The sequence below is a fragment of the Elephas maximus genome, chromosome 2 (genome assembly GCF_024166365.1).
Source record: "Elephas maximus indicus isolate mEleMax1 chromosome 2, mEleMax1 primary haplotype, whole genome shotgun sequence".
NCBI lineage: Eukaryota > Metazoa > Chordata > Mammalia > Proboscidea > Elephantidae > Elephas > Elephas maximus.
In genome coordinates, this window is record NC_064820.1 from 75258850 (window position 1) to 75282690 (window position 23841).

A 23841-nucleotide genomic window follows, 5' to 3' on the forward strand; every position below is an offset into this window, starting at 1 on the left:
CGATGTATGAATTATGTAAATAAAAGTTATTTTATACAATTTCTGTTGTCATTTTCTTACTTTTCAAAAGACTAAATAAAGATATTTATGTACATTTAACCAAAACTGGTTATTCTCTTTCAACTGCAGTTTATAGTTGTCCCTTCCTGTCCAGGAGGGATTGATTTGAGGACACCCTGAGGATACCAGAATCTTCGAGTGCTCAAGTCTTATATAAAATGGCATAGTATTTACAAGTAACCCATGCACATCCTCCCATATACTTTAAATCATCTCCAGATTAGTTATACTACCTAATACAATGTAAGTGCTATGTAAATAGTTGTTTTTATCACAATTGAAGACTTCCTCTGAAAGGTAGTCTGTCTATGAGTGTCTTGAGCTCTTCTGGGAATGCTTATGCAGCCTCGGCCGATTCTCTTGTGATCTTTAAGTTCTTGAAGCTGTAGCGCTTTACACAGGTAGCCAGTCATCCCTTGGTGGCGTTGTTAGGTGCCCTCGAGTCAGTTCCAACCTGTAGCAATTTTATGTTCAACAGAACAAAACACTGCCCAATCCCGACACCATCCTCAAAATCGTTGCTGTGCTGTTGTTACAGCTACTGTATCAATCCATCTCATTGAGGATATTCTTTTTTTGCTGACCCTCTACCAAGCATGATGTCCTTCAGGGACTGATCCCTCCTGATAACATGTCCAAAGTATGTGAGACGAAGTCTTGCCATCCTTGCTTCTAAGGAGCATTTTGTCTGTACTTCTTCCAAGACAAGATTTGTTTGTTCTTTTGTCACTCCATGGCGTATTCAATATTCTTCACCAACACCATAAGTCAAAGGCGTCAATTCTTCAGTCTTATTCATTGTCCAGCTTTCACATGCATATGAGGTGATTGAAAAACACCCTGGGTCAGGTGCAATTAAGTCTTCAATTTGACATCTTTGCTTTTTGACTCTTTCACAGCAGATTTGCTTGACGCAATGCATCGTCTGATTCCTTGACTGCTGCTTGCATGGGTGTTGATCTTGGATCCAAGTAAAATAAAATCCTTGACAATCTCAATCTTTTCTCCATTTATCATCATGATGTTTTTTGGTCTATTTGTGGGGATTTTTGTTTGTTTTATGTTGAAGTGTAATCCATACTGAAGGCTGTGGACTTTGATCTTCATTAGTAAGTGCTTCAAGATGTCTTCACTTTCAGCAAGCAAGATTGTGCCATCTGCATATCATAGGTTGTTAATGAGCCTTCCTCCAATCCTGTTGCTCTGTTCATATAATTCAGCTTCTGGGATTGTTTCCTCTGCATACAGATTGAATAGATACGGTGATAGGACCCGATGCACACCTTTCCTGACTTTAAACCGTGTACTATCCCCTTGTTCTGTTTGAACGGCTACTTCTTGATCTCTGTACAGGTTACTCATGAGTACAATTAAGTGTTCTGGAATTCCCATTCTTCACAACATTATCCATAATTTGTTATGATCCACACAGTTGAATGCTTTTGCACAGTCAATGGAAAATATCTTTCTGGTATTCTCTGCTTTCAGCCAGCATCTATCTGACAACAATGATATCCCTGGCTCCGTGCCCTCTTCTGAATCCAGTTTAAATTTCTGGCAGTTCCCTGTTGATGTACTGCTGCAGCTACTTTTGAATGATCTTCAGCAAAATTTTACTTGCGTGTGCTATTGATGATACTGTTAGATAAATTCTGCATTTGGATAGATCTGTAGTCTTTGGAATAGGCACAAATATGGATCTCTTCCAGTCGATTGGCCAGGTTGCTGTCTTCCAAATTTCTTGGCATTGAGTGAGCGTTTCCAGTGCTGCATCTGTTTGTTGAAACATCTCAATCAGCATTCTGTCAATTCCTGGAGCCTTGTTTTTCACCAGTGCCTTCAATGCAGCTTGGACCTCTTCCTTCAGTACCAGGGGTTCCTGAACGTATGCTACCTCCTGAAATGGTTGAACGTTGACTAATTCTTTTTGGTATAGTGACTCTTTGTATTGCTTCCATCTGTTTTTGATGTATCCTGTATCATTTAATATTTTCCCTGTAGAATCCTTTGATACTGCAACTCAAGGCTTGAATTATTTTTTCAATTCTTTCAGCTTGAGAAATGCCGAGTGTGTCCATCCCTTTTTGGGTTTCTAACTCCAGGTCTTTGCACATGTCATTATACTACTTTGTCTTCTTGAGCTGACTTTTGAAATCTGTTCAGCTCTTTTACTTCATCATTTCTTCCAGTAGCTTTAGCTACTTGACATTGAGAGTTTCAGAGTCTCTTCTCACATCCATTTGGTCTTTTCTCTCCTGTCTTTTTAATGTCCCCTGCTTTCTTCATGTATGATGTCCTTGATGTCATTCCACAACTTGTCTGGTCTTCAGCCATTAATGTTCAACGCGTCAAATCTATTCTTGAGACAGTGTCTAAATTCAGGTGGGATATACTCAAGGTTGTACTTTGACTCTTGTGGACTTGTTCTAATTTTCTTCAGCTTCAACTTGAACTTGCATATAAGCAATTGATGATCTGTTCTGCAGTGGGCCCGTGGCCTTGTTCTGACTGATGATATTGAGCTTTTCCATTGTCTCTTTCCACAGATACAGTCAACTGAATTCTTGTGTATTCCATCTGGCGAGGTCCACGTGTGGAGTTGCCGTTTATGTTGGCAAAAAAAGGTATCTGCAAGGAGGAAGTTATTGGTCATGCAAAATCCTGTCATGCAATCTCCAGCATAGTTTCTATCACCAAGGCCATATTTTCCAACTACCGATCTTTTTTTCAACTTTAGCATTCCAATCATCAGTAATTATCAATGCACCCAGATTGCATGTTTGATCAATTTCATACTGCAGAAGTTGGTAAAAATCTTCAATTTCTTCATCTTTGGCCTTAGTGGCTGATGTGTAAATTCGAATAGTAGTCATATTAACTGGTCTTCCTTGTAGGTGTATGGATATTATCCTGTCACTGACAGTGTTGTATTTCAGGATAGACCTTGAAATATTCTCTTTGACGATAAATGCAGTGACATTCCTCTTCAACTTGTTGTTCCTGGCTTAGTAGATCATATGATTGTCCTTTATAAAATGGCCAATATCAGTCTATTTCAGCTCACTCATGCCTAGGGTACACAAAACACAAGTAGTGAATAGATGAGATGAAGCGAACAATGCTCAACAAGTGCTGGAGAGAGACTGAGGATCTGTGAAATGGTAGGAGGCTATAGCAGGATATGACTACATGTCACTTCATGTGGATTCAGTGTAGTGCTTGGTGGCTGACTAAGTTTTGCTTTCTGGAACTTTTCCTGAGTGTTTTCAATTCGTGGTTGGTTGAACCTGTGGACGTGGAACCCGTGAATACAAAGGGCTGACTACTTTCTTCCTTCTGTAAAAATGTAGCATAACTGGAAGAATTCATCTTTATTCGTAGTTTCGTTTCTTCTATTATATGATTGCTCTGGAGGTTTTTTTTTTGTTGTTGTTTTTTTTAATCTTGCATAAGTAAAGAATAGACTCTTGCCCATTTGGGAGATGTGACAAGCTGCTTACTTTTTTGTATACTCTTTGTATAATGAATTTTTAGATATAAGAACTCAATTTCTTTTACTCTTTTTTCGTCCCACTTTGTTTTCTCTGTAGAGCAGACAAATGGGAAACTGTACTCCAGTATAAACCAAGACTTAATGAAGCTGGATATTGGTGAAATCTTGACCAAAAAATTAAGCTTAGAGAGGTATCTGTGGAATCATTACTGGTAGTCTAGCCATTTCTTCAGATAGAAAAAACTCTGAGTTTTTGTCAGACAATCAACAAGCTACATATATGGGCTACCTTGTTTTGTCTGGTTGTGTTTAGGGACATTAGGTGAAATAGTCCAAAAAGCCTTAAAAAGTGGTTATTTTTAGGTTATTTAAGTTGGTGAGTCAGGTGTCAGGCTGGAGGTTTCTTCTGACTCACGTAGCTGCAGGGACTGACAAACCCAAGATTGGCAGGTCAGATGGTAGGCCACTGGCTCACAGACTGTGGAGACAACAAATCCCAAGGTCGGCGGGTAAGATGGCAGGATCCTGGCTCACAGGCTGCAGAGGCTGACGAATCCCAGGATAGGTAGGTAAGCTGCTAGCTCAAGTCCCAAGATCCAGAGGCCAGATGATGACAAGCTGGATGCAGGATCTGGAGCAAAAACCTTGCTGGAAACATCCATTTATATACTAGAGGCAGGCCACTCCTCCAAGGGAACTCCCTTTCAAATTATTGGCTTCTCATAGCTGATCTCATCATGGAATACATCATTACATAACTGCCAAACCACAGAGAATCATGGCCCACCCAAGTTGACACACAACCTTAACCATCAGAGTCCACCCCTTGTCAACTTGGTATCTGTACACATCTCCTTAAACCATAAATGCACTAGCCCATTTACATCTTATATTTTATAAGTGAAGAAAACAAAAATGTTTGATGTGCATATACAAGGAAGAAATACTCATAACAATTACAGTTCTAATTTCTGCAAGTTGTCACTTAGTCATAGCTGGTACTTAAAACCACCACCCATTCTATATTCCCTTTGCCCTCAGCAAGCACCTCAGCTGGTTGTGGTTCTCTGCCTGGTGATGTGACCCAAACCTTTATTTCTGAAGGGCCTAGGCCGTTAGTAGTCATGTTGGAATTGGGCTGCTGTAGTTTTCCATTGACTTAAACAATGGCATGGTAGTACTAAGAGATGCCCTAAGGGGTCTCCTGTATTCTAGACATACCTCCATTATGTAATATCAATCCAATTTACTCTCGGTAATTAGGATCAGTCACACCAGTCAGTATGATAACTCCCTTCTTTGTTGATCCGGAAGCATAAGGAGGCCAAAGTGGCAAGGTGGCATTCTTAGCTTTCAGTTCGATGTAATCAGTAACGTGTCTCCAGATGGGAGCATTCCTCCCTTTGGAACTAAGACCTCTAGACCCATGGAACATAGGGTTGTGGGAATAGGAAGCAAAGATTTTGCTAGTGAGTCACCAGGGATAATAATGAGTGGTGCATCTCCCATTTCTACCCTTTGATTCCTGGACCCATGAATACTGGCTATGGAAGAAACAGCACCAAGTATTGAACACTGGGTTAGAGCATAACGTTGCCCCAACCTTGCAAGGTATTGCCACCTAGCTGGGAATGTAATTATGTCTTTAGAAAGCCATTCCATCTTTCTATCAAGCCAGCTGCTTTGGGATGATGGGGAACATGGTGAGACCAACCAATGAATTCCATGAGCATTGGTCCACTGTCACACTTCATTTGCTGTGACGTGAGTCCCTTGATGTGAAGTGATGCTGTGTGGGATACCATGATGGTGAATAAGGCATTCTGCACATCCATAGATGGTAGTTTTGGCAGAAGCATTGCATGCAGGGAAGGAAAATTGTATCCAAAGTAAGTGCCTATTCCAGTAAAAACAAAATGCTGCCCTTTCCATGATGGAAGTGGTCCAGTGTAATCAACCTGCCACCAGGTTGCTGACTGATCACCTTGAGGAATGGTGCCATATCGGGGACTCAGTGTTGGTCTCAGCTGCTGGCAGAGTGGGCAGTCAGCAGCGACTGTAGCCTAGCCAACCTTTGTGAGTAATGACCAATATATTTATATATGGAGCCCTGGTGGCTCAGGGGTTAAGAGCTCAGCTGCAAACCAAAAGGTCGGCAGTTTGAATCCACCACCTGTTCCTTGGAAACCCTATGGAGCAGTTCTACCCTGTCCAATAGGTTCACTATGAGTCAGAATCAACTCGATGGCAATGGGTTTGGTTTTGGTTTTATATACATATGAGAAAGAGATTTACAGCAAGAAAATGGCTCGTATCATTGTACAGTCTGGCAAGTCCCAAGCCCAAGGATCTGGCATCAGGCTGGAGGCTTGTCCTGATTCATGTAGCTGCAGGGAATGATGAATCCATGATTGGCAGGTCAGATGGCAGGCCACTGGCTCACAGGCTGCAGAGGCTGATGAATCCCAAGATCGGCAGGCAATATAGGAGGTTGCTGGCTCAAATCCCAAGAACTGGAGGTCAGGTTATGATGAGCCAGATGTAGGTTCCAGAACAAGCTAGTAAGCTTTACCAGAATATCCATATATATATTGGATGCAGGCCACACCCTCGAGGAAACTTCCCTTACAGCTGATTGGCTGATCACATCGGATCATATCATGGAAGATGAATACGTTGTTACGTAACTGCCAAACCACTGAGAATCATGGCCCAGCCAAGCTGACACACAACCGTAACCATCACAACCATCCACTTGCGGTATTTCTGTCACAGCTGCACTAAGAAACTAAGACACCCATATATTGGTTGATTATAATGTTTTGTCAGAAAAAAAAAAAAAAAGGTCCCTCCAGAGCATATTATAAAGTAAGGTAGGAGCACTGACATAACTGTATGGCAAGAAAATAAAGGTCAGTTTTCCCAGCCATATGAAAATGCAAGCACTTCTAATATTCCTTACAGGTGGGAATGAAAAAGTAGCATTTTCCAGGTCAATGTTATTCCAGGTGCCCAGAGCTGTGTTGATTTGATGTAATAAACACACAACCCCAGAACTGCAGCTGTGATTGGCATCACCGTCTTTTAAGTTTGTGGTAACTTACTGTTATCCCCCAAGACCCACGGTTCCCAAACTTTACTGCACAATTGACTCACCAGGGAAGCTTTAAAAAAATCTCTATGACTTCTGCCAGACTGAACCCAGAGCAACTAGATGGTGCCCAGCTACCACCACCGACTGCTCTGACAGGGATCACAATAGCAGGTCCTGGACAGAATGGGAGAAAAGTATAGAACAAAATTCAAATGACAAACACACAAAAAAGATCAGACTTGCTGGTCTGACATACCAGAGAAACCCCAAGAGTATGGCCCCAGATACTCTTTTAACTCAGTACTAAAGTCTCTCCCTAGGTTCACCCTTCAGCCAAAGATTAGGCAGGTCTATAAGGCCAATAAAAGCACACATGAAGAACATGCTTCGTAGATCAATCCTGTATGGGAGACTAAATGGGCACACTAGCCCAAAAGCAAAGACGAGAAGGCAGGAAGGGTCAGGAAAACTGGACGAATGGAAACAGGGAACTGGGGGTAGAGAAGGGTAGACAAATTGCAGGGTTGGCAACCAATGTCACGAAACAATTTGTGTATTAATCATTTAATGAGAAACTAATTTGCTTTGTAAATTCTCGCCTAAAGCACAATTAAAAAAAAAAAATCTCTATGCCCCAGTCATATCCCATACCATTAAATTTGTGTAGGGGCTTTTAAACCAGAGGTGTCTGTCACATCTGAAAAGGCTAAATTCATGCTTGGGCCTGACCCCATTTTGAACCTTTGTTTTTGCCTTAGCAATAGCTAATATTGTAGAGACTTCATTTTGTATCTATGGGAATGTTTTTCCTTGTAATCAAATTAAGGCTGTTATCAGTTAGTTCCCAAGGAGCCTTAATGCTAACGTCAGTTTGTTCTCAAGGAGCATTGATGCAAACAGCATCAGACCAATCAAGAAACTCCTTACAGTCACCATGCAGTAACTAAACAACAAAGCCCACAAACCACCAAGTAATAACTAGTCAACAAAGACTCTTTAAACCAATCACTGTAAAGCCCCGACTTTTGTTAACCTGCCTTTCACTTTTACAAATCACTGAAAAGCCAATCAGAATATTATGTTATTAGTTCCTGGTTTAACGGTATAAATGTTGCCTGGCTGCCTGTAACACCTGGGAGTGTGCTGAATTTCTCACTGTGCGACTCAGTGCCTCCTTAATTCAAGTTGTTTTTCCTTCCCGTAAATCTCTCTTGGTTTCATTTTAAATAGAGCAGGCATTGTTAACCTACAGGAATCACAATGCCTGAGGGTAGAAGCCAGTATTATTATTACTTTTTAATCTCCAGGTGGTTCCAAAATGCAACAAAAAACAATGGGAATCACTGTCCAAGACCCATTTGGCTTTTTCAACTGGCCAAACTAATGAGTTAAATGGGGATGTAGTAGGAATCACCAGGACTGATGTACTGTCTTGGTGGAGAAGAGGGTGAGGAAAGTTTCAAGGCTTCCACTTGGCCCTCCTTTCATCACATGGGTCAAGGAAACAGTGTGAGTATTCTGCTATATCCTACTTCTGCATGCATTTTGGAACTGAGGAAATAACTACAGGACACGTTCCAGCGAGAAGGACTCAGGCCAAGAATCTGCCTATCACCCAAAGTCCATTAACCTTCACTCTAAGAAGCCTTCCAGAGCCAGTATCTAATACCTGCCCCCCCTCCCCGCCCCCCCGCCAAATCTGGTCATTTCTCTTTCCCAGCACAGTTTCCCTGGGAAATGTTCATAGATTCCTCTGGGGAAAGCTTGGGGGAAGATTTATAGGACACACAGGAGGCTGCAATCTCAGCCTCCTTCAGAAGGCTGCAGACACTGCCTCAGTCAAGGGGCTCTGGGTCTATAAACTGATTTATTCTGGTAACTGGGTGAGAGGCTGTGAATCTCCACTACGGAGACTTGAGTTTGGTTTTTGTACAGCAGACCTAGGATGGTTCTGCATTGCACCTAGACTTATAAATACCATGCAGCACTTTACTAGGGTGTCAATCTGTTTAATAGGAAACTTGAGATCAATTAGCCATTTTCACAGATCCCTGTGCCAATTTTAATCTGTATCCTTTCACTGTAATAAGTAAAAACTGTGGGCATAAGAGCTGTTCTCAGTTCTGTGAGTACTTCCAGAGAATCACCAAACCTGAGGGTGGTCTTGGAGACACCTGACATAGCAATCTTTTGAGATTGGCTTATATGTAATTTCTTTTTATAGTTAAGCAGTATGCCACTGTATGAATATACTACTATGGCTTGTTAATCCATTCACCTCCTGGTGGACATTTGGCTGTTTAGTTTTTGTTTATTACAAATAAAGCTTTATAAATATTTCTATACAAATCTTTGTATGAATATACACTATTGTTGCCAGGTGAAAACCCCAGTTTTGCTTGGCATGACTTGTTACAGCCATTAAATAAGAGGCTGAGGTGGGAGATCAGAAAGAAGCCTTTATTTCTTTGTACAAGGAAAGAAGCAATCAGGACTGCTGCCTCCATGACTGCTGGCAGGCAGCTTGGGGAGATGGGCTTTTACAGAGAGCAGATAAGGAAATGAAAATTCTTCATGAATGTTAAGGATTGACCTTCATGCAGGCACTCAGAGCTTGGGAATGACTATGCATTTTCTCAAGACAGGGGTTTGATTCTCTGGGATGAAGAGGTGATTTTCCTTCATTAGCATGTTAAGTCTCCACCTAGAGGCAGGTTGAGGCCATCTATGGCCCATTCTGTGGTTGTCTTGTTAAGGACAATTTCAGAAGAATGTACAGCCTATTTTGCTCAGTTTAGCAGGATAATCCAGAGCAGGTGTCTCTCAGAAGGGATGGGATCTGAAGCTGTCTGCCTCACTTATATTTTTCTTGAGTAAATACCTGTGATAAGAGTAAAAAAGTCAAAAGATGGAAATAACCTAGACGCCCATCAACAGATGAATGGATAAACACACTGTGGCACATACACACAACGGAGTATTATGCATCAATAAAGAATAACAAGGAATCTGTGAAGCAGCTCATAACATGGAGGAATCTGGAAGGCATTATGCTGAGTGAGATGAGTCATTCACAAAGGGACAAATATTGTAGAGACCACTACTGTAAAAACTCATGAAAAGGCTTACATACAAAAAGAAACAATCTTTGATGGTTACGAGGGAAGGGAGCAGTGGGGTTGGAAAAATACTTAATAGACAATAGATTAAGTGGTAACTTTGGTGAAGGGTAACACGGTACACATTACCAGGGAAGCCAGCACAACCTATACAAGGTAAGGTCGTGGTAGCTCCATAGACACATCCAAACTCCCTGAGGGACTGAATTGCTGGGCTGAGGGCTGTGGGGACCACGGTCTCGGGGAACACCTACCTCAAGTGGCATAATACAGTTTATAAAGAAAATGTTCTACATTCTACTTTTATGAGTGGTGACTGGGGTCTTAAAAGCCTGTGAGTGGACACCTAGGATACTCCAATGGTCTCACCCCTTTGGGAGCAAGGAATAATGAAGAAAACTAAAGATACAAGGGAAAGATTAGTCCAAATGGCTAATGGACCACATCTACCACGGCCTCCACCAGACTGAGTCCAATACAACTAGATGGTGCCCAGCTACCACCATTGACTGCTCTGACAGAGATCACAACAGAGGGTCCCAGACAGAGCTGGAGAAAAATGTAGAACAAAATTTTAACTCAAAAAGAAAAGACCAGATAGCATTCCTAGCCCCAAAGACCTCTTCTCTTAGGAGGAGTCCAAGCAGAAGTTTGTTAAGCACAAGAGGGAACAGTTCAGCAAGGGCTCTGGGAGATAGAGAACAACCCAACCATCAAGGCTTCTGGCTACTAATCCTCCCAGAAACAGAGCGGAGAAGAGGAGCCCGAGCTGGAGCCCAGGCCACAGACGGTGATGGCGAAAAGAAGAGCAATGTTGAGAGTAGTAGTAATGGGAACGGGAAGCTGTTCCTCCAAGAACAAATCAAGGAGAAGAACGGAAAGGCGCTCCCCAAAACATCCCAAGGAGGCTAAGGACCTGAGGAGAAGGAGGCGGCCATCTTGGTGAGTGAGAGGTCTCTCCCGGTAAAGGCGCAGAACAGCTCCTCTCCAGGGGAGTCCAGGGTTCCTTAGGAAGAGGAGGCAAAGGAAGAGGAAGAGAGGGAAAAAAAGGCTGCTAAGGAAGATGCTGAGGCCTCAAGCATCAAAGATCTTGAGAGCCTATAGCCACCCATGTTTCAAGAGAGGCTCCACCCCATAATTGTGCGGCGTAGGGGTTACTGGGGAAACTGGCCATGACTGCAAACTAGAACCTCTTCACCACCCCACTCTGCTCCTCTCTTCCACTCTCTCTCCCCCGCGACGGCTGGAGCTTGACCTGGATGAGGTAGGCCTCCTGGCCTTCACCTCCATATCCCCACACCCCTGTGATCTGAGTCAGGGATCTGTGATCTGAGTCCTCTGCTCCCTGGGATGAGGCCGTTGTATCCCTCCCTGCCTGGAGCTGTTTCCTAGGGCTTTCTGTTGGGACCTGGACCAGCGGTTTACACCTTTTGACACCCCCTATCCCTCTGGTGGCTCAGTGGTTAAGAGCTCAGCTGCTAACCAAAACGTTGGCAGTTCAAATCCACAGCCACTTCTTAGAAACTCTGTAGGGCAGTTCTACTCTGTCCTATAGAGTTGCTATGAGTTGGAAAGGACACTAAGGCAATGTTTTTTTTTTTTTTTTTTTTTAATCCCTCTCCTAGGCATTCTGGGCCTCTGGGCTGGGGTTGGGGGTAGGAGAGGGAGGGATGGAAGATGAACGGAAGGATGGGCTTTGAGGGGAGTCCCTGGATGGTGGAAATGGTTAACTTGCTCTGCTGCTAACTGAAAGGTTGAAGGTTCAAGTCCACCCAGAGGTACCTCAGAAGAAAGCCCTGATGATCTGCTTCTGAAAAATCAGCTATTGAAAACCTGATGGAACACATTTCTACTCTGATGCGCATCAGGTTGGCATGAGTTGGAATGGACAGGACAGCAACTCTTTTATTTTTGGTGGAAGGGTGTGGGAGCGGAGGGCTGGGTAGGGCAATCCTCAAATTATGAAGGGAGTTGGGGGAAGAAGACTGACATCTTCTTGAGATCCTGTCACCCTTATTTCACACCTATTATCCCAGCTGCCAGAAACCCTGGTGGTGTAGTGGTTAAGTACTACGGCTGCTAACCAAAAGGTTGGCAGTTCGAATCCACCAGGTGCTCCTTGGAAACTCTAAAGGGGCAGTTGTACTCTGTCCTATAGGGTCACTATGAGTCAGAATCAACTCGATGGCAGTGGGTTTTTGGTTTATCCCAGCTGCCTAGATTCGGGGAAAGTGGGACAGTCTGTGGGGGAGGGGCTTCCTTCCATTCAGCAATGCCCGTTTTTCCTTTTGCTGACCCTGGGAATTATGGGAGTTGTAGTTTATCATCAGAAGATTTGGGGGCTTCCAAGTTGTTTGGGCCAAGAACCTGAATCTGAAGGGTTGACTTCACCCAGCTTTGGTGGGAATGGTAAAAGCATCTTCCCCCTTTAGATCTCTGGGAGCAGGAAGACACCCCACCCTAGGAAGACAAGCAGCTGTCCTTTTCCCTCTCTCCACAGTACTCAAGGTCAGCCTACAGTTATATATATCACCCAGTCATAAAAGAAAAGGCATATTTTTAGAGAAATGTTCTTAATCAAAGAAAAACAAAACAAAAAACTCTACTCTTTCATGTGCCCCCACTCTGCTCCTATCCCCCCTACTGTTGCCCACGTTTCTGAGGTGCACTGGAAGGCTCCCCTTCTGTTTGGGGCTTGATGGCTTTCTTTTTCTAGTGGGAGCTTTGATGTTCCTTACTGTGTCATTTCCCATCCACATACCCCTACCTGGTCCCCTCAGTGCTGTCACCACATCTGATCTGTAACCTACTGAGAGGACCAAAGGGTTTGGTTTTTGGTTTTGGAGAGGACCAAAACCAAACCTATTGCTCTCAGGTCAATTCCGACTCATATTGACCCTGTCAGTGCCCTCTCTGCCCTCTCCCAACTGCTACCTCTCTCTATGCCTCTCTTCTGTGTCTTGTCTCTTTTGCCCTTGCCCCTCTCCCTTGGGCTCTGTGAAAAATTGTTGATTGTAGCTTTGGAAAAAATTAGCTCTGAGAACCATAAATGATTTCAGTTCTAGGAAAATTAAACCCATTTATTATTTTTAAAAAATCATATAGGATTGATTAGATTAGGCAGATCAGGCCAGATGTACAAATATGATTACACTTGCCCAGTGAGGCAGATCATTTTCTCAAAAAATGGCAGCGCAAGCTCTTCTGTACGTGACTTTGACACTCCTCCCATTGAAAGGTAGGGTTTTTACGTCCCTTCCACTTGAATCCAATAGAGTACCACAGATGCTGTGCGATAACCTAGGTAAGGTCATAACGGTGAAGCAGTTTCCACCTTGTTTGCTGGTACACTTGCTTCTGGAGTCCTGAGTCACCATGTAAGAAGCTGGGCTACTCTGAAGCCACCATTCTGTAAGGAATCCTTGTTCATATAGGTTATATGTAGGTGCTTCGGTTGACAGTCACAGCTGAGGTCCCAGCCTGTAGCTAGCATCAACCTTACCCCAGACATATATGTGAAGACACCTCCAGATGATTCCAGCCTCAGCCACTGAGTCACCCCAGCTGTCAAATGTTATCATTATGAGGCTCTGGATACCATGGAGCAAAGACAAGCCATCCTTGCTGGGGCCTGATCAAATTCTAGACCCACAGAATCCATGAGCAAAATAAAAGTTCTTGTTTTAAGCCACTAAGTTTTAAGGTAATTTGTTATGCAGCAGTAGTAACCAGAACACCTTGGACTTTGGATTTAATGCATTGCTTCAGCAGACATCAAGGGGAAGGTAGAGTTTAGGAGGTTTATAGAGTTTATAGGCACCCTGGTGGTACAATGGTTAAGTGCTCTCAGCTGCTAACCTATGGGTTGGCTGTCAGAACCCACACAGTGGCTCTTCAGGAGAAAGACCTGGCGATCTGCTTCCATAAAGATTGTTGTTGTTAGGTATTATCGAGTTGGTTCCAACTCATAGTGACCCTATGTGAGGTGAGATAGGGAAGAAACAGGGACTGAACCCCTAGGGAAGGAGCCCTGCAACACCTGCAACTGGCAACTTACTTACAATACTATGTGTTTGGCTAATGACATAAAACACATATCCTGGAATGTGTGATAAGGAAAGAACAAACAATTTACTCCCTTGTAAGATGTTTTTCAGAAGGACCGACCCAATCTGGTCCCTGGAGCATGTGCAGACATCCACATCCAACTGGTGACTTCTGCCTGATGCAAGTACCTGAGACAGGAGTAAAACCAGCACCACAGGAGGGACTGCACAGGCGTGACACCCGTAATAAGTCCTGCTAAGAACCCCAGAAGCCTCCGGGACAGGAGCCGTCTTAAATCTTAGAAAGCTGGTGCATGGGCACCTTAGTCAACATATCCCAGCCCAGATGGGCCACTTGCCAGAAAACCCTGCCTATACCTAGGAATAAACATAAATCTCCCCCCACCCCTCAAAACCCTTTAAAAACCCATGCAAATCCTTTGTTCTGAGAGACGGGGGTAAGCCTTGCCTAGGTCCTTCTTGTCTCCACTTGCAAGCCTCTTTAATAAAGCTTTGCTCATGTGAAAAATTCTCCATGCCTTACCTGTTCATTCTTGACCAGTGAGAGGCAAGAACCTCCTTCAATTAAAGGTGTAGAGACTCCGGCAACATGTACAACAGAATGAAACACTTCCTTATCCTGCACCATCCTCACAATTGTTGCTATATTCGAGCCCATTGTTGCACCCACAGTGTCAACCCATCTTGTTGAGGGTCTTCCTCTTTTTTGCTGACCCTCTACTTTACCAAGCATGATGTTCTTCTCCAGGGGCTGGTCCCTCCAGATAATATGTCCAAAGTATATGAGATGAAGCCTCACTGTCCTTGCTTCTAAGGAGCATTCTAGCTATATTTCTTCCAAGCCATATTTGTTCATCTGGCAGACCATGGTACATTCAGAACTCTTCGCCAACACCATAATTCAAAGGCATCAATTCTTCTTTGGTCTTCCCTATTCATTGTCCAGCTTTTGCCTGCATATGAGGTGATTGAAAAATACCATGGCTTGGGTCAGGAGCACCTTAGTCTTTTTTTTTTTTTTTTTTTAAGCTTCAAGTGAACGTTTACAAATCAAGTCAGTCTGTCACATATAAGTTTATATACATCTTACTCCATACTCCCACTTGCTCTCCCCCTAATGAGTCAGCCCTTCCACTCTCTCCTTTCGTGACAATTTTGCCAGCTTCCAACTCTCTCTATCCTCCCATCCCCCCTCCAGACAGGAGATGCCAACACAGTCTCAAGTGTCCACCTGATATAATTAGCTCACTCTTCATCAGCATCTCTCTCCTACCCACTGTCCAGTCCCTTTCATGTCTGATGAGTTGTCTTCAGGGATGGTTCCTGTTCTGTGCCAACAGAAGGTTTGGGGACCATGACCGCCGGGATTCCTCTAGTCACAGTCAGACCATAGGAGCACCTTAGTCTTTACAGTGACATCTTTGTGTTTTAATACTTTAAAGAGGTCTTCTACAGCGGAAGAAACCAAAGCCTTTCCCATGGAGTGTATTCTGACTCAGCCACTCTATAGGACAGAGTAGAATTGCCTCAATGGATATCTTAGGAGTTAAGTTTTTATGGAAACAGACTGCCTGGTCTTCCTCCTGTGGGTTCTCAAATGGACAATTTTTTATTTAGCAGCCTACCGCTTATCCATTGTGCCATCAGGGCTCCTCTGTGAGGATTACAGCATAGAAAACCCTATGGGGCAGTTCTACTGTGTCACATGGGGCTACTATGAGTCAGAACCAACTGGAGGGCACACAACAATGTAAGAGTTTATAGGATGGGTTTCCAGGCTTTGCCTGAACATTAGACAAATAGATATTGAGCATGTCTGCATAGATATCAGCAGTAGAAGCCAGCAGAGAATTTAGAAATAAGACTGGATTGCCATTCCCCAACAGATGTTGAGCGACCTCTTCTCATAAACAGGATGAGAGTGGACTGGAAGATATTAGGGGTCTGTCTTAGCTTCCTAGTGCTGCTATAACAGGATTATCACACGTCGGTGGTTTAAAGAACAGAGATTTATTTTCTCACAGTTTGTCAGGCCAAAAGTTTGAATTCAGGGCATCATCTACGGGGTGGGTGGGGGGGAACCAAACCCACTGCTGTCAAGTCTGACTCAGGCAGAGTAGAACCGCCCCACAGAGTTTCTAAGGAGCACCTGGTGGATTCAAAGTGCCATCTTTTTGGTTAGCAGCCATAGCTCTTAACCACTATACCACCGGGGTTTCTATGGGGGAAGGCTCTGTCAACTCTAGGGGAAGATCCTTGTCTCTTCCAGCATTCCTCAGTTCCTTGGAGATCTTCACGTGGCATCTGTCTTACCCTTTTGGGGCTTGCTTGTCTCTGTGTCTATGCTGCTGTTTATAATTAAGGAGTGATTAGATTTAGGACACACCCAACACTGATATGGTCAATTAACATAACAAAGAAAACCCTATTCTAAAATGGGATTGCATCCACAGATATAGGGGTTAGGATTCCAATACATATTTTTTGGAGGGGAAACAATTCAATCCATAATAGTGTCCAAGAGCCCCTTCGCTTCACAGCCATGAGGTTTTAATAGTTCCCCTGCCCCTAGACACTTAAATACCATCTCCGAGAGAAGGTGAGAGGGACTGAGAAATGAGAGAGACTGTGTATTTATTTCTCTAAATTCTGTGCACGATCTCAAAGAGCTGTTTTAATTATTGGATCAAAGTGTTAAGTCTTATCGGACTAAATAAAGTTAATTTTTTCTCATTGTTCAAGGGGTGAGGGATTTGTTTTAGGCAAAATTTTAAGATTATAATTGTGCACCTAAGTTGTAATTTTGTGCCTCTCCAACATACTTTCTGCCTTGGGCAGTTAAGGTGGGCATTATCAATATTTGCCTCTGTGCCTCACTTCTTTCTATGCTCCCCTGGCTGACTCACTCCCCTCTCCCGAACCAGTCCTACCCTACCCATTAGGACTTTTAATGTGCCAATTCAATCTATATCCTGATGAGTAAATTTTTCTGCTCTTGGAACCATTCTATTTCTTAATGTAGTGGTTCTTAATCTTTTTGGGGCAACGGCCTGAGAGGGCAATTCTATTTTCCTTCTTTTCACATTCTTGAGTAAAAATCTTAGTGTAAGCCCCTAAATACTGACAACAAGAACAATTTTGGTATAATAAATAGTTAAAAAAACAGAAAAAATTAAATAAAACAACATGTTACAAGAAAAAATAATAGTTAAAATAAGTAAAAGCTAGGAAAAATATGAAAATGAATAAATGAACAAACAGGACAAAACACTGAGGCAAGACAAAGCAGGCCAAGAATAACCAAAATTGGATAAAATAGTTATCAAAAAAACCCAGTGCCATCGAAGACCTAAGAAATAAAACCAGTAAAACATATTCTAAAATAGTACAAAAGAATTACTAATAAGGTAAGGAATGATAGGAGTCCCTAGGTGATGCAACTGGTTAATGAGCTTGGCTGCAAACTGAAAGACTGGAGGTTTGAGTCCACCCAGAAATGCCTCAGAAGAAAGCCTCAGCTATCTACTTCCAAAAAACCAGCCATTCATAACTCTACGGAGCACAGTTCTACTCGGACACATTGGAGTCATCAAGAGTCAGAATCAATGTTTATTTTAATTTAAACTCAGATGTACACAATCATTTATTTAACACTCAAAAAGAACAACCAAAAACAAGAAACCAAACCCATTGCCGTCAAGTCGATTCCAACTCATAACAACCTAATAGGACAGAGTAGAACTGCCCCATAAGGTTTTCAAGGCTATAATCTTTTTTTTTAATTATAATTTTTAATTTTTTTTTGTTGTGCTTTAAATGAAAGTTTACAGTTCAGGTTAGTTTCTTATACAGAAATTTACACACATTGTTATGGGATCCTAGTTGCTCTCCCTATAATGTGATAGTACACTCCTTCTTTCCACCCTGTATGTCCCGTGTCCATTCCACCAGCTCCTGTCTCTTTCTGCCTTCTCATCTCGCCTTTGGACAGGAGCTGCCCATTTAGTTTCATGTATCTACTTGAGCTAAGAAGCACACTCTTCACATGTATCATTTAATATCTTATAGTTCAGTCTATGTCTGAAGAGTTGGCTTCGGGAGTGGTCTTAGTTTAGTTGGTTCTGTTAGTTTAGCTAACAGAAGATCTGGGGTGCCATGTCTTCTGGGGTCCCTCCAGTCTCAGTCAGACCATTAAGTCCGGTCTTTTTACTAGGATTTGAGTTCTACATCCCACTTTTCTCCCACTCCATCAGGGACTCTCTGCTGTGTTCCCTCTCAGGGTGGTTGTTGGTGGTAGCTGGGCACCACCTAGTTCTTCTGGTCTCAGGCTGATGGAATCTCTGGTTTGTGAGGCCCTTTCTGTCTCTTGGACTCATATTTTTCTTGTGTCTTTGGTGTTCCTCATTCTCCTTTGCTCCAGGTAGGTTGGGACTAATTGATGTATCTTAGATGGCCGCTTACTAGCTTTTAAGATCCCAGATGCCACTCACGAAAGTGGGACGCAGAACATTTTCTTAATAAACTTTGTTATGGGTTTTTTGGTTTTTTTAATGCTTGTTTCAGTGAATGGATGCAGCACTGGAGGTGTTCATTCATGTATGCCAAGAAATTTGGAAGACAACTACCTGGCCAACTGACCAGAAGAGATCCATATTTGTGCATATTTCAAAGAATGATGATCCAACAGAATGTAGAAATTATCTAAAAATATCAATATCACACAAAATAAAATTTTGCTGAAGATTATTCAAAAGCAGTTGCAGCAGTACATCAACAGAGAGCTGCCAGAAATTCAAGCCGGATTCAGAAGAGCACGTGGAACATCATTGCTGATGTCAGATGGATCCTGGCTGAAAGCAGAGAATACCAGAAAAATGTTTACCTGTGTTTTATTGACTATGCAATGGCATTCAACTGTGTGGATCATAACAAATTATGGATAACACGGTGAAGAATGAGAATTCCCGAACATTTAATTGTGCTCATGAGTAACCTGTACAGAGATCAAGATGCAGTCGTTCAAACAGAATAAGGGAATATTGCGTGGCTTAAAGTCAGGAAAAGTGTGTGTCAGGGTTGTATTCTTTCACCATACTTATTCAGTCTGTGTGTTGAGCAAATAATCTGAGAAACTGGACTACATGAAGGAAAACCTGTCTCAGGACTGGAAGAAGACTCTTTAACAGCCTGCATTATGTGAATAACACAAACCTCCTTGCTGAAAGTGAAGAGGACTTGAAGCACTTACTGTTGAAGATAAAAGACTACAGCCTTCAGTATGGATTGCACCTCAACATAAAGAAAACAAAAATTCTTACAACTGGACCAATAAGAAACATTATGGTACACAGAGAAAAGTTTGAAGTTGTCAAGGATTTCGTTTTACAGGGATCCACAATTAACACCAATGGAAGAGGCAATCAAGAAATCAAATGTATTGCTTTGAGCAAATTACTGCAAAAGACCTCTTTAAAGTGTTCAAAGCAAAGATGTCACTTTGAGGACTAAGGTGCACCTGACTCAAGTACGGTATTTTCAATCACCTTGCATGCATGCAAAAGTTGGACAATGTATAAGGAAGACCAAGTAAGAATTGATGCATTCTATTATTATTATTATGGTGTTGGTGAAGAATATTGAATATACCCTGGACTGTCAGAAAAACAAACAAGTCTGTCTTGGAAGAAGTGCAGACAGAGTGCTCCTTGGAAGCCAGGATGGTGAGACTTTGTCTCATGTAATTTAACCAGTCCCTGGAGAAGGCCATCATGTTTGGTAAAGTGAGGGTCATTGAAAAAGAGGAAGACCTTCAATGAGACGAATTGATGCAGTGGCTGCAACAATGGGTTCAAACATAGCAAAGACCATTGAGGATGGCACAGGACCAGCCAGTATTTTGTTCTGTTGTATATAGAGTCACTATGAGTTGGAAGTGACTCAAAGACACCTAACAACAGCAACATCACTGTCACCGGCCATGTTTCCCCTTCAGAGGTGTCCGTACAAACCAGAGACATAATTTCGAAGTGTTCATTTCTAGTGAAATGTATGTATGACCAAGCTCAGAAGTGGGACGAGATTTCAGAAACAAAGCAAGTTTGCTTCTGGTTGCCAATGTTTCTAGTATAATATCCTGGAATAAAATCAGGGATACTGTTGTTCATCTGGCCTTCTTATAACTATGTCAAACCTTGTTTGTGCCCAATATGCATTTGGAATGTTTGGATAATGTGGCTGCTATATATGTTACATATGCAAGTGGAATTGAAATGTATTTTTTTTTTAACAGCAGTAAATGAATAGGGAAATGTTTTTGATCTGCAATTGTACCACTTATGGGGCCACTGGTTTTTGTTGTCAGTTTGTCGTACTGTGGGAGCTTGCATGTTGCTATGATGCTGGAAGCTATGCCATCAGTATTCAGATGCCAGCAGGGTCACTCATGGTGGACAGGTTTCAGCTGAGCTTCCAGACTAAGACAGACTAGGAAGAAGGACTCGGCAATCTACTTCTGAAAAGCATTAGCCAGTGAAAACCTTATGAATAGCAGCAGAACACTGTCTGATATAGTGCTGGAAGATGAGCCCCTCAGGTCGGAAGGCACTCAAAAGATGACTGGGAAAGAGCTGCCGCCTCAAAGTAGAGTTGACTTTAATGATGTGGGTTGAGTTAGGCTTTGGGGACCTTCATTTGCTGATATGGCACGACTCAAAATGAGAAGGAACAGCTACAAACATCCATTAATAATAGGAATGTGGAATGTGCGAAGTACGAATCTAGGAAAATAGGAAATCGTCAAAAAGGAAATGGAACACATAAACATCTATATCCTAGGTGTTAGTGAGCTGAAAGGACTGGTATTGGCCATTTTGAATTGGACAATCATATGGTCTACTATGCCGGGAATGACAACTTCAAGAGGATTGGCGTTCCATTCATCATCAAAAAGAACATTTCAAGATCTATCCTGAAGTACAATGCTGTCAGTGATAGGATAATATCCATACATCTACAAGGAAGAGCAGTTAATATGAGTATTATTCAAATTTATGCACCAACCACTAGGGCCAAAGATGAAGAAATCGAAGATTTTTACCAGCTTCTGCAGCCTGAAATTGATTGAACATGCAATCAGGATGCACTGATAATTACTGATAATGGGAATGCAAAAGTTGGAAACAAAGAACGATTGGTAGTTGGAAAACATGGCCTTGGTGATAGAAAGGATGCTGGGACCATAAGTAGAGCTGCAAGTATATGTTTCTTAAGAACTGCCAAACTTTTTTTTTTTTTTATGTCCTAGTTTTGGTTATTTTCTTGGCTTTCGTGGCAGATTATATCCTAGAGTGCTAATTTCTGCATTTGATGCCCTGAGGGCCATTCCAGTAGGACACACCCCCACACCCACCCCCAGGAAAAATAAAGACTCTTAGAAGCTGCTGGCCTAAGTAGGAGGGAGACAGGCAGATCCGGACATATGCCTGCAGAGCTGTTTTCCTTGGGGGCTGTGGGAGACTGGGAAGACTGGGTTGGGGTAAAGAGGGAGAAGGAGTTGGAGTACAACTTGGCCTAAAGAAAAAAGAGTGGAGGGATCAACATTCTTGCTCTGGGAGGAGGAACTTTTTTCTCTAGGGCCAGTTTATCCAGTGAAAGGAACTCAGTCCTTAACTTTCCTCAAACTTCTTAAGGGAAATGGGATTGGCAGGGCTCCAGTGAGATCTTTGCATTTTCTGAATTGTTTGAATTAGAAAGGAATGGGTGTGTATGTACTACTTGTGCAATTAAGCAAACAAGTTGGGTGGTGAGACTGCGAAAATAGTGAAGACACTTTCATTTGCTCATTTAGCAATATTTATGGAAGGGTTTTCTGTGACTGAGGCAGGCAGCCTCAGAGCCCAACCCTTCTAAGAGACACCTGCTCTGACTTATCCTCCTACACTGAGCAAAATAAGCTGCCCTTTCTCCTGAAATTGTCTTTGACAGGATAACCACAGAACAGGCCATAGATAGCCTCAACCCTCTTCTGGATGGAGATTTAACATCCTAATAAAGAAAAATTCATCCTTTCCTCCATCCTGGGGGATCAAACCCTTGTCTAAAGAAAATGCATAATCATCGCCAAGCTCTGAGTGCCTACTCTCTGTAAAAGCCCACCTCACCAAGCTGCCTATGAACACTCATGGAGGCGGCAGCCTTGATAGCTTCTTTCCTTATACAATGAAATAAAGGGGTCTTTCTGATCTCCCACCTCAGCCTCTTGTTTATTGGCTGTAACAAGTCATGCCGAGCAAAACCTGGGGTTTTCACCTGGCAACATGACAGACTCTGAACTGGAAATGCTAGATTTCTTTTCTTAAGGAGTTTGCAGGCTAAACAAAAAAACCAAACACGTTGCTGTCGAGTCGATTCCAATTCATAGTGACCCCATACGACTATAGAACTGCCCCATGTGGTACCCAAGGAGCACCTGGTGGATTCGAACTGCCGACCTTTTGGTTAGCAGCCATAGCTCTTAACCACTACACCACCAGGGTTTCCACTTGCATGCTAGAGGGACAATAAACCAAAACCAAAACACCAAACCTGTTGCTGTGGAGTCGATTCCAACTCATAGCAAACCTATAGGACAGAGTAGAACTGCCTTATAGGGTTTCCAAGGAGCGCCTAGTAGATTTGAACTATAGACCTTTTGAACTCTTAACCACTATGCCACCAGGGTTTCCAGACGGGCAATAGAAGCTAAAATTTGCTGAATGCTTACCATATGTTAAGCATCTTGCATTGATTAAATCTTTAAAATTTCACAAATTTATGAGGTAGGTGCTCTCATTATCCTACCTATTTTACAGGTGAGGAATCTGAGGAACAAAGAGGTTAAAGAATTTGCTCGGACACACAGCTAGCGGAGCCAGGATTCCTGCTCTGAGAGGTTGATCCTAGAGCCTGCATTCTTCACTTAGGCTCTACAATTGCCTTCTCTTTGGAGAAGTTTGTTTGTGAAGGAGAGACATCGACAACAGGAATGGTATGTAACATACAAGTTTCTCTGGTCTGTGAGACCACATTTCCCAAACCACAGTAGTCTTAACCCTTATCCAGTCTTTTACTAGGTTCTGTTTCCCAAGGGAATGTTTCCAGGATCCACAAATGTAAGCAGACAGTGCCTGATTTGGAGATAATATCAGAGCCATTATTCCCTGTCCTAAAATGTGACTAGCTGGAGCTGGACTCACAGGGACACATCAACTGGGCCCTGAGGTATAAAGACAATAACGAGGACAATTGTGGAAAAAATCTTTTAGGGATCCTTTCACATAAACAAATCATAAAACACGGTATAAAAGAACCACATACTTTCCACTCTTATCTTTTTTTTTTTAATTAGTATTTAGTGAATAGTAAGATTTGTTGGTCCAATGAGAACCCTCCTTACTGAAAACCTGTGCCAATAATTGTTAAGAAAGGCAATTCAGAATGTCGGATCATAGTTTTTAGTCAATCTTTGAAAAGGTGAAGCCTTCAATGGTTTTACCGTTTGTAATGTTAATATGTACTGATGAACCTGTAACGTCCCTCTGAATCGAACAGACATGGCTCTGGCAGCATGCTTGTCTATTTCCCACTTTTGCCTTTTTGAGTATATGCCAAATAAAACTTTTTTTTGCTTTACTAAACTTTTTGATGTTTTTACCTTTTAAATAAGCCATAGTCTGCTTATTTCCCTTGAACAGCAGGTCTGTTTTGAGAAGAAACTGGCTCATTGACCAAGTGAGGAGGTGTGTGCACACCCAGATGGAAAAGTGTAAAAGAAGTCATTCTTTTGCACATGTATTCACTCCTATTAGCAGTCATTGAGTACTCTGCTAGGGTCTGCAGATACTAAGAGGAATGAGGTCATAGCTCCTGTTCCCAGATGCTCATTGCTGGGGGGTGTGTGTTGGGGGGTGGTTTGCTCTCTTGCCTAAGTCACCTGATTCCCTGGAATCCAATGACATGTCAAGACGGCAG

The 23841-nt window shown here is 42.5% G+C and overlaps 1 pseudogene; it reads left to right on the plus strand.

Annotated features, from left to right (window-relative positions):
• The first annotated feature begins 5244 nt into the window (after nucleotides 1–5244).
• LOC126066545 (hepatoma-derived growth factor-like) lies at nucleotides 5245–10870 on the plus strand (annotated as a pseudogene).
• Nucleotides 10871–23841: the final 12971 nt, after the last annotated feature.